Raw genomic sequence first — 18,469 nt, 5'->3', positions numbered from 1 at the left:
ATTTCTCTATAAACATTGAACAAAATGTGTTATTTAAAAAAAAAATGTTTCCTGGATAAGCATTTACGATTATATTACTTTTCCAGGGCTGTCATAACAAAGTAACACAGACTGAGTGGCTTAAACAACAGAAATTTTTTGTCTCACAATTCTGGAGTCTAGAAGTCTGAGCTCAGGTAAAAGCAGAGTTGTCTTCTTGTTCTTTTTCACACTTTTTTGTTAGTGCATAATAATTGTGCATAATGTTAGGATTTGCTGTTACATATTTGTACATGCACACAATATAACAATATAATTTGGTAATATCACTCCCCAACATTTCCCCTCTCCATTGCTGCTCTCATTCCTTGGTCCCTTTCCTCTACTATTCTCCCTTTGATTTTCATAAGGTTTGTACCGGGCTGGGATTGTGGCTCAGTGGTGGAGTGCTCCCCTAGCACGGGTGTGACCCGGGTTTGATTCTCAGCACCACATACAAGAAAAAAAAAAGATATCATATTCTCTCTCTCTTAAAAAAAAAAAAAAGATCTGCCCCAAAGTTCTTTTCCTTTTTCCTCTCTAGCTTAATCATAAGAGGAAAACATATGTACCTTTACCTTCTGAATTTGACTTACTTCGTGTAACATAATAATCTCTAGTTCCATCCATTTTCTTGCAAATAACATAATTTCATTTTTCACATAATTTCATTTTTCTTTAGGACTGAATAAAACTCCACTGTGAATATATACACCATATATATTCATCTGTTGATGGACACCTAGGCAGCTCCATAGTTTGGTTATTTTGAATTGTGCTACTATAAACATGGGGATCACTATAATATGATAACTTTAATTCTTCAGGATAAATACCAAGGAGTGACATAATTGGGTCATATGATGGTTCCTGCCTAGTCTTTTGAGGAACCTCCATACTGATTTCTATATAATTTATAATCCCACCAACAGTGTATTGTGTTCCTTTTTCTTCACATCCTCTCCAGCATTTATAACAGTCTACCACGTCCCAGCCCCTACTATTTTTTATTTTATTTTATTGTTTAGTTGTAGATGGACACAATACCTTTATTTATTTCATGTGGTGCTGAGGATTGAACCCTGTACCTCACATATGCTAGGCAAGCATTCTACCACTGAGCTATAACCCCAGACCCCCAGACTCTACTACTTTTATTCTTGATGACTGTCATTCTGACTGGTAAGATATTAAATCTCAGTGTGTTTTGATTAGCATTTTTCTAATTGCTAACGATGTTGAACATTTTTTTTATATTTTTGTTGGCCATTTGCATTTGTTCTTTTGAGAAGTGTCTGTTTAGCTTATTGGAGAAGAGTTTAATTGGGTTATTTGACTTTTGGGTATAGTTTTTTTTTTTTTTTTTTTGAGTTCTTTATATATTCTAAATATTAGTCCTCTGTTAGAAGCAAAGATTTTCTCCTGTTCTCTAGGTTCTCTCTTTAAATTCCTAATTGTTTCCTTTGCTGTGCAGAAGCTTTTGAATTTGATACCATCTTATTTATTAAGAGTTGGCTTCTTCTAAGGTCTTTCTCCTTGAATTGTGAATGGCTATCTGCTGGTGTCTTCATAAAATGTTTTCCTTTGTGTGTCTGTCCTAACACACACTTCTCTCAAAGGCTTTAGTCATATTGGGTCAGGGCCACCTGAATGACCTTATTTTAATTAAATTCCTCTCTAAAAATTCTATCTCCAAATAGAGTCATATGCTGAGGTGCTGAAGTTAGGATTTCAACATATGAATTTTATGTATGCTTCTGACCCTAACACAGCTTAAGCACACATGGAATTTTCTTAGAACAAAAGTGATAATTTGTTCATTTACTCAGTATTTTATTTATTTGTTTTCTCTTCCTTTCTGCTTCCCTGTCTCTCCCTTCCTTCTTTCTTTTCTTCATCCTTATTCCTTATTCTTCATCCTTATTCTTCATCCTTATTCGTTCTCTCTCCTTCCTTCCTTTTTTCCTTCCTCCCTTCTTTCCTTTTACTTTAAGTATAGATATATAAGTGACACTATAATTTATCTGATCGAATTCAAAACAAGTGCTATTTGTCAATGGAACAGTTTCAGACAAAATATATTAACTTCTCGTGTTCCCTATTTTAAGTCAAATAAATGTCACTTGCAGCTCATTTAAGATTGAATACTTCCTGCTGCACGCACAGTTATATACTTCCCTATGGGTTGATGTATTCAACAGATAGCCTTATACAAGTTCCACTTTCATCAAAATTGTTGCTACATTTTAAAAACACACTTCTTTACTTAATTTCTAATTGTTTTTCTTTTGGAAATTGATCTGCAGAAACTTATTTATTTTTAATAATATTTTTATCTTTATATATGCTAGAAAAATCTTTATAGTTTATCCTTGATTTTTTCAATTTGTCAAAATGATTATATTAAATTTGGTCTATGCAAATAAATCAACATTTTTATTTGTATAGTATTTTTATTTTTTAATTTAATTTTTTTTATACCAGAGATTGAACCCAGGGGGCTTAAACACTGAGCCACATCACTAGCCCTTTTTATATTTTATTTAAAGACAGGGTCTCACTAAGTTGCTGAGACTGGCTTTGAACTTGCCAGGTTCCTTCTGCTTCAGCCTCCTGAGCTGCTGGGATTACAGGCATGTACCACTGTGCTTGGCTGCATTTTTTTTTTTTTTTTTAAATCTTTAGAAGGCTTTCCCTGTACTAAATTCAATGACTGAATTTATTTTAACCAAAAGGCCAGTTTCTATTTCTTAATCTTTCACTTCACAACATCCATTTTTAGCTTCTGTATGCAAAATATTTTTAAAAGCCTCAACTGTTAAGTCTTAATATATAAAAGATTAATTCAGTCTTTGCTCAGGCAAAGCATAAATGCAAAAAGAAATGCAGGTTTTCACACACACACACACACAAAAAAAAAAAAAAAAAAAAAAGCAGCAAGAGACAGAGTTATTATAGAATTTAGGAGGGAGAAGAGTTTAATTTGAAAGAAGTTTTTTGACAGAATCAAAGCAAAGCAAGGTTGAGTAAAGTAATTAGCATCAGGCCTTACCTGAGAAGTAGAGTCAGACCCTGTTTTATTGAAGCTACAAAGTGGAGATAAATATTAAATACATGGTGTTTTTGTGTATTTTTGCAGTCATGTTGGGATGAACCCAACAGGGACTGTACATGCTAAGCAAGCCTCCTTCCATTGAGCTACATTAACATCCCATAATAATAAATATTAAGAGACACTTTCACTGAAACCCTGGACTTTTTTGGTTATCAAGTCTGAGTTGTTTTTGTTTTGTTTTGGTGCTGGGAATTGAATCCAGCTCCTTGAAGGGCAAACACAGTCTCTACACTGAACTACATTGTAGGTCTCAGTTTCTAAATCCTAGGTAAAGTCATCTGAGTCTCATGGCTCAGATACTCTAGACAACAGTGAAATGTCCTATTACTGATACAATTTTCAAGAACGAATTTTCTCAGTTACTGCTTTAGAGAACACCATTTCTTGGCCTATGTTAATTGCTCTTCTGGAAAAATGCAAATAGCAGGTTTTTTTTTTTTCTGGTTTAAAAAAGTACTAATGGGCAGCTAATAAAAACCATTTCCTTCCCCATCTTTACAAACATTTTTATCAACTCTCTTCCTAGTCAAAGGCTGTCCTTTGCCTAAAACTTCTCTTAGTTATTTTCTTAGGTCCAGACAGCCAACTAAGTAGAAATTATAGTAATCATATTTTTGACCAATTATACAACCAGTGTATTTTAATTAATTTTTTTAAGAGAGAGAGGGAAGAGAGAGAGAATTTTTTAATATTTATTTTCAGGTGTTTTTTTTTTTTTTTTTTGATGGACACAACATCTTTATTTTATTTTTATGTGGTGCTGAGGATTGAACCCAGTGCCCCGCGCATGCCAGGCGAACATGTTACCACTTGAGCCACATCCCCAGCCCAACCAGTAGTATTTTATATTCAAAAATTAAATATGATTTTTCTAAAGTAGAAGGAATGAGATATAAAATAGTTGTTTATTTGGAAACATAGGAACCTTTGTGAAAAAGGTAAAAGTGTTATTGAGAAAAAACAGAGAACAGGGGTAGAAAAATATCGATACATTGGTTTGACCTAATCCCCTCTTTTATCTCTCCCAATTTTCTGCCTCTTCCAAAAAAGAGTTATATAGCACCAGAGTTTGAGTGACCTTGGCAGAGATAGAAAGCTAAATTTTTTTCTGTAGCATTTTTTTCTTTCAAAATAGGATGCAGGAAGATGAAATCTGATTTAATATTTAAAGTTTAAATTGATAGAAATATTAAGAGTGCTAAAATACAAGTACCTGTTTATTAAGATTTAGCCTTAAAAAATGGTTGTGGGTGGGGACTTAAGAGTAAGAAGGTGGAGATGCTGGGGATTGAACCCAGGACCTCATGCATGCAAAGCATGTGCTCTACCACTGAGCTACATCCCCAATTCCATGGTATTTGCATAGCACAAAAACACTGTTCTTTGTATACATTTGACCAAACTTTCTCTAAAATATGTTTTGTATAGTCTGTTATGCATGAATTGTGTGTATACAGGTCTTGAATATCAGAAAGAGGATTTATGCAAATTGTGTCCCTAAAGGCTTTAGATTCATCTGAAACAAAAACTCTGTTCAGAAAGAGTGGTTACAAAATTGACTTTTATTTGTACGGGAGTATCAACAGCCATTTGTACGGGAGTATCAACTAGCATCAGGAAAAGTAGATACATAAATGGTAACAGCAAACTGCTAGGAAATCTAATGTGTAACACAAAGTCTAACAATTAACAGGGGCCAATCAAGCTAGGTAAAGGACTGGGATAGATCATCTTATTGTAGCATGGGGCATGGGTCTGGGTTCTTTGTCTCATGAATTTGAAGAATAAAATCCATGGACACAAGGGTGAAAGCAAAGTAACAGGATTTGTTAGAATAATAGAAAGAAAGCTGAGCTCCCAAAGAGGGAGGGGTCCCAGGAGAGGGATACCAAAAGGTGGCTATTGTCTAGGGGTTTATATAGATCTATGAATTTAAGGAAGTCAACCCTGTGCCCAATCCTGGGTAAGGCATTCAATATCCATGAGATGTTCACGAAGCCTGTCCAATCAAAATATCAATCAGACATTTTCCCTTCTTTGGAGAAGCATGGAGTCATGTACGTCATGATTTTAAAATAGCCTTTTTATAAGTTTTTCAGCAAATATCTGTACTATTTGTGCTCCACTGTGGAAGTTACTTAGGAGCCCATCTACCTATTGCCCAGCCTTATTTCTTTCTCCTAACATCATTATGAGGTCACCCAATCTCATTTTATGGGCCTAGTCAATGTATGTTTAACTGTGGAGAGCAGGTTGTGCCATGCTGTGAATTATTCCTGAAGTGAAGAATAGTAGTTCTCAGACTATGCCTAAACTTGTGTTACTCCATATTATAAAGTAATAGTTTGTCTTAAGCTACTCCATTTTAAGTTTAAGTACTGAGGTGGAAGACTCTATACTTTCTTTGTTCAAGTAAACAATTATCATCTGCCTAGCACAACCATAAGGTACAAACTGCTAAATAAATTAATCGTGCTAATAAAAATGACCACCTATTAACTTACCAAATTAAGCAGAAGCACATGGATGCATGAATATATCAAACTCATATTGGAAAAAACAGATTCATGAGTTTATTGAACACACCACTGAATGAAGCAACTCTCTCACTAAAGACCCATAAAAGAAGGAACACCCCAAGTCCAGAAACAAAAGCACTCTGACCTTGTCACCTGGTCATTCATCTCAAGCCTTGCCCAGGAAAACCTCCATAACAATGAACTCCCCAATTTCATTCCTTCAGCTTTAGCAGACTGGTTTCTCAAAGCTGACATCTCAAGTTGATATTCCAAGCTGACACACTGAAACTCCCATTAGACCTTGAACTAGAATAAGTTCCTGGACTTTGAAAGTTCTGCACTCCAAACAAGTTCATAATCTTATCTGACCACTTACAGTGTGACTCTTTGCCTTCATTCATATCTGCTGTCTGCCTTTGCTCTTAGTTTAGATGCCTGAACCTGGTGGTTGCCTTAAACATTTACTAGGCTTTCCATAACATACACACATGCACATGCACCACACATATTTGTTAAGTATGATGTGTGAAATGAGTGTTATAAATATTTGAAAATAAGGTTGGAATAAAAGAACTTGCTTTTGCCCAGCTTATGACTATCAGGTGACCCACAAGTATTTGGTGAACCGCCACCAATGAAAGTGGTGTAGGCAGTGAATTTGTTATTCAGTAAATTCTGATAATGTGGAAAGACACAAACATGTTTGGTCTACGTTAATGACATAGTTCACTCATGACACTAACTCTTAACCTGGTCAAAGAAGAAAACCGACTAAGTAGAGCAAGTAAACCTGTATCCTGTGGAATAAAAAGTATAATCAAGATGCTGAAGATTCAAATATAAATCCAGATTATACAATTTTGAAAAGGTTTTAGCATAATAGTATGAACAATAGCATCACATCAGCATCATCTAGATTCTTGCTAAAAATATAGTCTCTGGCCCTCTCCAGATCTATGACAGGAATTCTGAGGGTAAGGTCCAATAATTTGTTTTAATAAGCCCTGGCGGTGATTACGATAAGCGCAAAAGTTTGAGAATCACTGGTGTAAGGTACTGATGAATATGACAGCGTACCATTTTTCTAACAATAATACACCTTAATACACCTTAGTGCTAAGGTGTTTCCAGCGTGCAAAAAGAAAATAATTTGATATAGTCTGAATTTTTATAGCTCTATATTAAAATGTATATTTAAATGTGTGCGGGGACTTCACAAGCACACATGGGTACGCGGCTGCCTGGAAACGACATCCAGAGAGCTTGCCAGCGCGTCCTGCGGCAATGCTAGGGGTCCGCACGTGCCAGTCGCGCTCGGCACCGAAGCCTTGCGGCCACGAGAATTGCTGGTTAGTAGGCAAGGTCTGGGATGGAAAGAGCTAGAGTGCCAAGACGCTTTGCGGTCGGGAGAGAGGGAAGGGCCACCCTGCGTAGTAGGTGTGTGGTGGCTGGAGGTTTGCATCGCTTTAGGCTCTGTCCATGCTCACGATGAGTAGTAGCCTTTCAGTATACAAAGTTCCTACTCGCGAAGGGTCTTGTGCTTTGCTAAGGGACACAACCACTCACTTTATTTATTTTGCGGAACTGGCATTGAATTCAAAGTCTTTATTCCACTGAGCTACATCCCCGCCTCCCTTTTAAACAGCAGGCTGGCTAATTTGCCGAGACTGGCCTCGATCTTGTCTCAGCCTCCGTGGTAGCTGGAATGAGAGGCGCGTATCACCACGCCCAGTTTTCAGTGGCTTTATTTCTTAAGATGTATATTTTTAATCTTTTCAATCGATTTCAAACGTTTCTCCTTAGATTTGACTCTAGCTTCCATTGTTTTTCTCCTCTCCTTCTCCTCTCCACAACCGCAGATGGTTTGGGGAAGAGGCAGGACACCCATGGCAACTCCTGGGCATTTTCTGGGAAATTTCAAGTACTGCAGAATGCTTTGGAACATTCAGACTGGTGACCGAGCAAGACTTGTTCCAAGCATAAAGAGGTGGTCTCCCGAGGGACTGAAACTCCATGAGGCCAAGGAAGAAAGGGTGGGATAGAAGGCAAGGAATTCTATTCCTGCCTTCCACGTTTGCCAGGGCAGGAAGGAGAGTAGGAATGGGAGGCAGTGCCGGTCACAGACTGGGAATATGCAGCTGCCCCAAACGCTAGAAGCTGCACCGGAGAGTCAGCGTGTACTCAAGCTGAATCCTAAGGCAGAGACCAGGCTTGGCCTAGGAGGAAAGTTAGACTGTCCAAACCACCGTCTACAGGCTGAAAGTAAAACGCCCAAGAGCGGGGAGCTAAACCACGTTTTGTCGTTGGACAGATGTAGACAGTTGGGACTGAACTGTTGAAAATAACAGTCGCAGTGATAGTTCGCACGCGGGAGAGGCCCTTCTGGAGCTTCCGTGTCAGTGTCTGCAGCCACCAGAATTATCAGAGGAACCACGCCAGCCTCATGTCCATTTCACAGTGTCACCGGGAGGCCAGAGCAGTCCCACCAGCAGCGAAGTGGATCACATTTTTCTGTAGATCTCTGCCAAGTGTAAATTCTGAAAAAAATCAACTAACATACTTCAAGCCCACTGCTTCAGTCTTACATCTACCTGCTAATCAAGCTGCTGTAAGCCTGAACAATTTGCTGCCGGGTTCTTACCCTGCGAGGTGATGCTCCCCTGGTGCCAGAATTTGTATGAAATTCAAGAAGCTCAACCTCAAATTTGTTCTCGTGCACAACTCTGAACTTCTATTTATTTGGCCAAGTTTCATCTTTCAAGACTCTTATAGTCATCAATTTCTGATCAAGAATGTGGTATAGTTTCTGTCTACTGTTGTAGGTACATATTTTTATCTTTGCCAGAGCACATATACTGTACTAAAGTAATATATATATTAATATATATATATATATATATATATATATATATATACCCATACAGTTCATTGCAAGACACTGTATTCTTATATCTTGAATAGAGTACACTTGTAATTTATTTCTCTCTGCTCTTCCAATGGTTGCTATGTGCCAGACCCTATGCTGTGGTCTTAGAATATAATGATGGGAAAACCTAGTCACAGCCTCTGACGTCCTGAAGGTATCTTTAATTAGAGAAGGAAGCAACCTTAAATCTATATTTATAAACTGTGCAAATGATATTAATGGAAAATACAAATGATGAATGCTATTATTTAGCAAAGAATTTATTAGACCTGTCTGATTATGTTTCTATAAATTTAACTCTAAAAGATCACAAGACTATGTAATACCTAGTTACAGAAAACTGGTAACCATCAATTAAAAGAAAAAAAGAGACGTGGGGATGTAGCTCAGTGGTAGAGCGCATGCTTTGCATGCATGAGGCCCCGGGTTCGATCCCCGGCATCTCCACTTTCTCGGAAGAGTTAAGTTTCTTTACTTCCCCCAAAGATAGATGGGTTTTAAGGTTAGATGAATGCCCTACTGGTACATTTAAATAAATGTTCAAAAACTTGTGTACTTTGTTATAATGGAAAATGGCAGTTTCTAACCACAGGTAGAATTCTTCACTAAAAAAGTACGGTTTGGAGAGAATTCTGTCCTGATTTCTTGTCCCTTGGTCTCCTCCCATCCTAAGGGTTAGACTTTGTTTTGTATTAGGGACTGCTGGAGCTATTTACTATAAGATACCTTCTCTTTTCACCAATGTGCTACATTTTTTCACAGTAGTACATACAACCTGTTGTAAGCCTATGTGGGCGCAAGCCCGCACGCGCGCGCGCGCACACACACACACACACACACACACACACACACAAATCGCCTGTTGAATAAGGTCTAGCTAGTCTGGCTCAACTGAATCTGAGGTTACTTGGGGATCCAAAGAGTCGTTTTTTTCTCTAATCAGTACCTGATTTATTGAGATAATCTTGAAAAAAGAGCTACATAAATTGCATTACATTTTTGAAAGATATAATAGATGTAATAGATGTAATTTGCATGGCTTGTGGTCCTTGTTCTATTTTTAGCATCTCCACTGTATGTCTTCACCAAGAGGAATGTACGATGAGATGAATTTGGTGATATATAAGTATTTGTTTGCAATTATTTTCTTCCATTCTGTAGGTTGCCTTTTTATTCTGTTGATTGTTTCCTTTGCTGTGACATTACTCAGATTTCTAACTTTTGCTTGTTTCAGTATGTAACTTGAAATTTCATCATTATTTAATTTTATAGTTCTATGATTGCTAATGACTTTGAGCATCACTTCACGTCTTTGTTAGCCCCGTACATCTCCTTTTGTAAATTCCTTTTTATATAATTTCCCCATTTCATTATTTGACTTTTTATCTTTGTTTTTGGTTTGAACTGCTGGATAAAGCTCAGGAGCATAAATCATTCTGCAGAGAAATGTGCCAGGACTTATGCAGTTATGTAAAAACTATATCAGTTCTTTTTCTTTTTTCCCATGCCATTTATTTTTGAGGTTCAGTTTGTCCAAGAGAATTTTCCATATTCTGGATTTGGCTGATTGCATCCTGATGGTGTTATTATCCATGACCAACTGCAGTGAACAAAAAGTGCCCACTCAGATTCATCATTAAGGAAGGACTTGTTGCCTCAGCAACCTGCAGCTGTCAGGGCCTTCAGGCGTTGCCTTAGCTTTCAAGGCAACCCACATCAAATGATTGAAGGAGCAGTGAGAAGGCCCCAAAGAGACTCAGATGGGTGGTTTAGCTTCAGAAATCCCCATGATGTTTGTTGAGGCTGCCAGGCTTGCACCCTAGCTTGACATCTTCCTCTTCTCAGTTTGTGTCTGCTCCCTGCTTTCCATAGATGTGGATCCTGAAGTTACTTCTTGATAAACATCCTGCACATTCAAGTCCACCTCCAGGTCTGCTTTCCAGAGAATCTAATCTGTGACACCAAGCCACTATCCTCCTATGAATATGGGAATTCTAAGAAAATTCTTACACATATCTGCACAGGGACATGTTGAAAGATTTTTATTGCAACTTTCATCATATTTAAAGGGAATTGGAGGCATTCTAGTGCCTATCCCTGAAGGTACAATGTGATTGAGATGTAGAGGAAAAGTAACTTCCTTCTCTAACAGTCAATACAACACAGAAGACTACACCTTTGGTAACCTAGATGTGTGTGGGTTTTTCCCTATTGATGAGAACACTGGGTGCTCTATATTTCAATCCAATTCTGACATTATTTGCCTGGAGTTAACTACATTCATATGTTCCTTTTTTTATCCCACTTTCCCTTTCTTGTCTCAGACTCCTACCACCATATGCAATAATTTGAATGTGTTTAATACATCATTTTATGTATATATTTTCTTGTGACATATTACTTTGTGAATATATTTTAATTTTATCTACTTCCAGCCCACTTATATGAATCAATGTATTTCTTTGCCTTTAAACATGGTGTTTTGCCATGTGTATGTCTTATTCATTGTTTCTAATGAATGCATGGTATGTTAAGGATCTACCACTATGATATTGTGATATAATAAAATATAATAGCAAAATAAGATATATATCCCCAGTAGAGCTGATGAAACCTCTGTAGATGGGGCGCTAGGAGAATCTTTCTCAGGATGGAGGCTGGTTGCCAAGGGAACCAACCATCTGATTAGAATCTTGGAAATTTCAGGCTCACTTCCTAGCTTCTGGGGAGTTCAGCAAGGGTCTGAATGTTGAATTGATCATAAATAGCTAATGATTTAATCAATGATGCTTACAAAATAAAGCCTTAAAAATCCAAAAGGACAGAGTTCAGAGGCTTCTGGATTACTGAACATGTGGGGATGCAGAGGGTGAATAGCAGGAGAGGGCATGGAAATTCTGTGCCCCTCCCCATCCCTAGCTCTATGCATTTCTTATTCTGACTATTCATCTCTATCCCTTGTAACATCCTTTATATAATAAATAGATAAATGTAAGGAAAGTGTTTCCCTGTGCTCTGTGACCCACTGTAGCAAATTAATCCAACCTGAGCAGTGGGTTATGGGAACACACAATTTATAGCTGATTGGCCAGAAGCACCCGTCGCAACTTGAGACTGGAAAATGACATCTGAAGTGGGAAGCAGTCTTATGGGACCAGGCCTTATCCTGTGGCTACACGAACCCACTCTTTAAGTTAATATTATTTAAGTTAATATAAATTTCATCCATAAATTAATGTTAACTTATAATCATAAACATTTTTAATACTATCACATTAATATCACAACACATGAACAAAACTTTCTTAATCTAATGCTCAGTTACTATTCAATTGTTCCTTTCCCTATTTTATTTAAATCAAGACTTAATCATGGGCTAGGGAAATAGCTTGCTCCACATTTATAAGGCCCTGGGTTCAATCCTCAGCACCACAAAAAAAAAAAAAAAAAAAAAAAAAAATCAACCATGTCATGTTTGTCTGTCATTCTCCTTACATGTCACTTAAACTATATAAGTTCCACCTTTTTCTTTTTTTCCCATGCCATTTATTTTTTGAGGTTCAGTTTGTCCAAGAGAATTTTCCATATTCTGGATTTGGCTGATTGTATCCTGATGGTGTTATTAAATATATTCCTGTATTTCCAACATATGTCATAAACAAATGGTTTCATGTTTTTTATTATGTAAATTTCTCTCTCTCTCTCTCTCTCTCTCTCACTCTCACTCTCACTCTCACTCTCTCTTTATTTTTATGTGGTGCTGAGGATCAAACCTAGGGCCTCGCATGTGCTAGGCAAGCACTCTACTGCTGAGCCACAACCCCAGCCCTAAAGTTACTTTTTTAACACAAATATTTCATTGGTGATCCTGGATTTGTTCTATTTTACTTCATCAAGGAACATATGATGTGTGGCTGCCTCACTTTTTAACCATGTGAATTTACCTAAAGGAAATGGTCTTTTTCATGTTTAAATGCTTTGGCTAAAACCTCCAATACAACACAGAGTAGTAGTGAAGATAACAGATATCCTTATCTTGTTATGAAAATTATTTTAATCTATTTGGTCATAAAATACCTTAAGGAGACTTAAATAGGTAGAGCACACCATAAAAATCTATGAACAGCCAGGTGCAGTGGCACACACTATAATCCCAGCTTAGTTCTACCCAAGAAGCTGAAGTGGGTTCCAGGTTCCAGACCATCCTGGGCAATTTAGTAATATGTAGTTTCAAAATAAAAATTTTAAAAAGGACTGGGAATATACAGCTTAGTGGTAGAGTGATTTTGTTTACCAGGCTCTGGGCTGGAACCCTAGTACCACAAAGCAGAAACAACCTCTGAGCAATATATATTACAAAGAATTTATTTAAAAAAAAAAAAAAAAAAACTCTGGTACAGTAGTACGACACCTGTAATCCCCGCTCAGATACTGGGGAGGCCAGAACAGAATGATCACAAGTTCAAGGACAGCATTTAGCAAGATCTTTAGCAACTTAAGGTATATCCTGTCTCAAAATAAAAAATATGAAGAAAAAAATTTAAAAAGGGGACTGGGGATGTAGCTCCATTGGCTCAATTCCCAGTACCAAAATCTTACAATATTTTAGATTAGCTCTGTCCTAGACAAATCAGCTTTGATTTTTGGATTGGTTAACACATAAAAATGTTGTGGGATACTTGTTTGTTTGGGGGAGCAGTAGTACTTAGTCAAGTTATTTCTAAAATGAGCCCCAAATAAATGTCATTTATTTTGATTGAAATGTTCTTGAATGAGAAATTTAAAAATAAAAAAAGAAAGCTATTCAGATGCTTTGGTCTGTCACACTCCCACTGTTATTTCAGCAAAGTGACTATAGTTCTGAATTCATTCATCCAGTCTTATCTATCATTCAGTTTAGGCTTGGCTCGCGCTGCTTGTTATGACTGGCAACACTGTATTGTCTTTCTTATGTTTTCTACTCCATAGTAATAACAGGACCATTGCTTACATATCCATCCATTTGAGAAAATGTAACCTATGAAGTGGTCAAGAGCTCAAAAGAAATAAATAGTAAGGTTTTAGTTTTTGTTCATTTTTTCTTGTACACTTACAGGGTGTTCTTTGCTCCAAGAATGCTTCAGAATAAAATTTAAAAAGTGAATGACACTATGGATCTGTTATTTTATCTTTTTCTCTTTCTGCTGTCCAGCATTATCTCTAGTATGGAAACCAAAGAAACCAGGCCAATTAACTAATTTGCAAAAGTATTCTGGATACCACAAAAAGACACAGGCAGTTATGAAAGAACACGAGATACTGTTCAACAGAAGTGATATGGTAAGCGCTTTGATCAGAAACCTAAGCGCTTCAAAGACAGTGGAGGTGCTGGGGATTGAACCCAGGACCTCGTGCATGCTAAGCATGCGCTTTACCACTGAGCTACACCCCCGGCCGGCTAAGTGCTTGGAGTCCTTTTATCATTTATAATTATTATATCTTTACCTCTAAAAGATTTTGATAAATTGCTAGGGAAACGTGAAAAAAATGATCCCATTTATGAAGAGTGGAGCTGGTTTCTATACAGCAGCATCTGAAGAAAACAACAAAATGAGATACCAAAGGAAGGAGTCTGAAAGGAAACAATGTTGTTACTTCCTCGGGTCCAACTTTAAGGCCCCTAGAGGCCAAAACAGGTAGCTGTGCTGTGGTGACTGCAAAGGGGTCCTAGTTTACCGCGCACCGAGCACTGTCCATCTCGGAACAAAGACCTTCAAATCGTCTCGGTATTCAGAAGCCACAATGTATACTTCACATTCCATGGTGACAGCAGGGGATGTCCCTATAAACTCAAGATGTCCCGAATCAATCATTGGAGCAACTAGAAACTTGCAGCCCAGTGAGGGACATTACGTCCAGAGCTGCCTTTACTTCCTGCAAAAACCTGGTTGGTTGGTTGCTAAACCGAGCTAGCGTGGGCTGGTTGGGAAGCGGATGTTAAAAGTGAACTTTTGATGATCAGATTAGGGCAGGGTTGACTTCTATTTCCAGGCAACCAGTCCTTAGAGAACCCGGGAGCTATGAAGAATTACTGGCTCCTTAGATTTTCTGTGGAAAACTTTTTCTGTATTTTGAAGAGCACGCTTGGCCCGACTAAATTCACAGCCGTTGGCTTTTGGGGCACTTGGAGCAAAATTTCTCATTCTCTCTCTTTGAAACAATTTCAGATTTACTAAAAAGTTTTTAAAAAATAGCATAAATGTATGAATATGCTTTTTACTCATATTTAGCTATTGTTGGTATTTTACCTCATTTGCTTTATCATTTACTTGCTCTCTGTCTCCACACAATACTATTATGAAGTTTTGTAAATGTAACTTTGGTACAATAACTGTATTTAATCTGTAGTCAGCATTCCAAGTTCACCAATTAACCTGATTTCCCCCTCAAGTGCTGGATCTAGTGTAGGACTTCGTATTGCATTTAATTGTCCAGTCTTTTTAGTTGTCCTTAATCTAGAACTTACCTTTGTCTTTAGTGACATTGAGATGTCATTGGGAAATATTATTTTTATTTCCTGTTTTTAATATATTATCTTTCATTTTAAGTTTGATTTTTTTTTTAATTAGGCTCAGGTTATGCATTCCCCACTGGAATACTCTGTAAATAATTTTGTGTACTTTTTGCAGTATAATAGCTGAAAGCAGGGGAAATCTGCCTGTCCCTCATAGGTGGAGTTAATTTTGATCACTGCTATATGAGGAGACAATTTAAGATTGCAAATATCCTACTCCCCATCAAAATTTTTCCCTAGATTAATATCACTGTCCAAACCAATGATGGTTCATCTTCCAATTCCATCTTTCTTGCTAGGTTGGTTTGTTGCTCTAAGCATGAGTTCCAGTTTCTTTTTCATATATTTCTTCATTTATCAATTTATCATTTGTATGGATTCCTATTTTTAATAGTTTATGATTGATTTCTATACATAAATATTTTGGTGCTCAAGTAGTCTTATATTTGACTAATGTCCCTTCAAAGCAGTTTTGGTATTTGAAATGCCCCCATTATTTCTTGTGTACTTTTTTACTTTACTTTCTCCTAGGCTGTGTCTATTGTCATGTCCAGTAAGTACACAACTAACATGGGGCCTCCTACAAGCACATATAGATGAGAGTAATCAGGGTGAGAATTTGGGCTGGGAATTATTTTTCCCCAGCTGATTTTTTTTTTCCCCTGCTGATTTTTTTTTCCCCTGGCCTGGTACATCCTTTTCAAAACAAGTAGGAGTAAGGGCGAGTCCTTTTTCCTCCACAAACATAAATATAGCCAGCTTTCCATATCCATGGGTTCTGTATCCATGGACTCAACAGTGCATTGAATATATATTAGTGGAAAATTGTGTCTGTATATGGGAGAAAAAAAAATATGGGAGGATGTGCATCTTCTCCACACTTAATGGCTCCCTGGTGCCACCTCACAAACCACTCCCCTTGGCAAAATGCCAGGCGCCATCCTGACTTGTTTACAGACTCTAACAATCCTCAGCATCTAATAAAAATAAATAAATAAAATAAAGGTATGTTGTCCATCTACAACTAAAAGAAGAAGAAAAAAATGCTATCTCCTCATCTTGAAGATGCTCAATACCACCATAGAACCAGTATTGATAGGCATAATTTCTATTCCACACTCTGCACCGAGTAATATTCTATAGAATATGCTTATTCCCCTTTGCAATTTCTACTCATTTTAAATTCTGTACTCAGTAAGTTTTTAAGGACACACAAAAGAGAACTCAGGAGCAAAAGGGATCTCTTTTCCCTTCCTAGAGCTGTGCTGAGCAATTTTACTTTATGGTAAAGAAACTTCAATAAAACCCAGTGTTAAATATTTCTTTGGAGCAAACACTATTTGGGTTTTGCAATAGAGAACATTGGTCTAGGATAAAAAGGGAGGCAATGTTTTAAACTTGTTTATACATACTTAAGTTTGCCACATTTGGGGTTAAAATGGCCTTGGAGACTTCTTAGCTTTCTAGATTGGACAAATTATTTAATTTCTTAAAATCTCAATTTCTTCACATTGAACTGTAAACAATAATACCTATTTTCAGGATTGTTGTGAGGTTTATAGAAGAAATGTACACAAGTTGCTTTGCTTGGGGCCTGGCATGAAGTATCTTTATTATTCAGTGGCTATTTTTACTTTTATTGTTTGTATTAAATTGGGGCTTCTTAACTTGGAAGAAGCCATAAATATCCTTTTGATTGGCACATCTTTTCCAGCTCAGAAACTGAAATATCTGCCCTCAGGGATCTCTGACAGTGGAAGGAGAACCATATGGAAATAAATGGTCCCTTTTTAAAATGAGTTCTCTCACAGAAAAAAATGTTCTCTAAACACTTTTCCTTTACAAGCGCTATTAGGGCAACAAGCTCACTGCTCTTGAATAACTAAAATATGAGAAATTCCTTGTGAAAAAAAAAAACAAACAAAAGCATCTTTTAGCCTATAAAAGCAGGTAAAACTTGCTCTTTACTGATAAGCAAAAGTAGGAAGGAAGAAGATACGAGAATGGAAAAACAACGCTCACAAAGGATTGAAAATCAAAATTAGTGGCAATGCTTAGCCTAGATATTCTGGGGTTTTGTTTTTGTTTTTCAATACAAATGAGTAATATTTAAAATGAAAAGAGATAAGAGAAAAGAAGAAGGCTTCTATAGTTTGGATCTTGATTGTACTCCAAAGGCTCATGTGCTAAATGCTTGATCTTCAGTTTGTGGTGATACTGGGAGGTAGTGGAACCTTTGAAAAGTGAGTGGCAGTAGGAGCTCCTTAGGGAATTGGCATTTGTCCTTGAAGGGGATTATGGAGCAGTAGGCTCTTCCTCCTCTTCTTTTTATTTCCTGGCTATTAGTTGAGCAGTTCTATGTGTCTTGTGCTCCAGTCTTGCCCTCTTGCCTTGCTACAGACCTGAAACAAGGTCAATTGATTATGGACTGGACCTCCCAAACATTGAGCCAAAATAAATCTTAACTCTTTATAAGTTGATCATCTCAGGTATTGTGTTCTAATGACAGAAATTTGACTTACAATAGGGCTAAGGACCAGATTTAAGACTTTAAAAATATACATTGTGCCTTTTTACAGTAAGCATCAAAGTAAAGTTTCCCCTAACAATCTGAGGGAAAATTTCAATGAGAGGTATACCTAGGACTTATATTACTGGATCCAAAAATTTACATACTTTGGTAAGTGAAATAATGGCCCCCAAAGATATCCAGGTGCTAATCCCTGGAACATGTGGTAAAAGAAAGCATAGATGTGATTAAGTCAATGATTTTGAGATAGGAAAATTATACTGACCAGATGTGCCTTAAACATATTCACACCTGTCTTCATAAGAGAGAAGTAGAGCAAAAGGTAACGTGTGTGGGAGATTCCCCCTTTTCAGGAGAACATCCTGAAATCCCTTACCCCTCCCCCTCCTCTCCAAAGGGCTCCAAGCCAAGAGCGCCAAATTCAAAGGTTTCCTCCCAATCCCCACAGGACACAGTGTCTGCTCCCTGTTCCTGAGTCACCCAGCCAATCAGCACCCGCCAGCCACATCCCCTATGCAACCCTTCTTAAGCCAAGCTTGTAAGCACACACTCTCTCTATCTCTCTGCCCTCTTCCTCTTCTTTCTCTCCTCTCTCTACCCTTTCTCTCTCTCTGCCCCCTCCTCTCCTCTCTCTGCTTTCTGCCTCTCCTTTGGGCAGACCCCCAATAAAATCTCTTGGTTGAATCTCTGTCTCTAGTGAGTCACTCGCCTTTCATGTGGACTGAAGCTAGATGCTGCACTGCTGACTTTGAAAATGGAGAAAACAACCACTAACCAGGGATGCAATCAACACAGCTCTCAGAACTGG

General features: G+C 37.5%; 3 non-coding genes across 3 annotated transcripts; 1 reads left to right on the top strand and 2 right to left on the bottom strand.

Moving 5' to 3' along the window:
• Positions 1 to 4,406: 4,406 nt before the first annotated feature.
• Trnaa-ugc (transfer RNA alanine (anticodon UGC)) lies at positions 4,407 to 4,478 on the bottom strand. Its single transcript has one exon. It is a non-coding gene; the product is annotated as a tRNA-Ala (tRNA).
• A 4,475-nt stretch (positions 4,479 to 8,953) lies between these two features.
• Trnaa-ugc (transfer RNA alanine (anticodon UGC)) lies at positions 8,954 to 9,025 on the top strand. Its single transcript has one exon. It is a non-coding gene; the product is annotated as a tRNA-Ala (tRNA).
• A 4,912-nt stretch (positions 9,026 to 13,937) lies between these two features.
• Trnaa-agc (transfer RNA alanine (anticodon AGC)) lies at positions 13,938 to 14,009 on the bottom strand. Its single transcript has one exon. It is a non-coding gene; the product is annotated as a tRNA-Ala (tRNA).
• Between the last annotated feature and the right edge of the window lie 4,460 nt (positions 14,010 to 18,469).

This window comes from Marmota monax, unplaced genomic scaffold, assembly GCF_021218885.2.
Source record: "Marmota monax isolate L192 unplaced genomic scaffold, Marmota_monax_Labrador192_F-V1.1 WCK01_AAM20220418_F8-fsc00280, whole genome shotgun sequence".
Taxonomy (NCBI): Eukaryota; Metazoa; Chordata; class Mammalia; order Rodentia; family Sciuridae; genus Marmota; species Marmota monax.
This window is presented reverse-complemented; position numbering and strand designations above follow the sequence as displayed.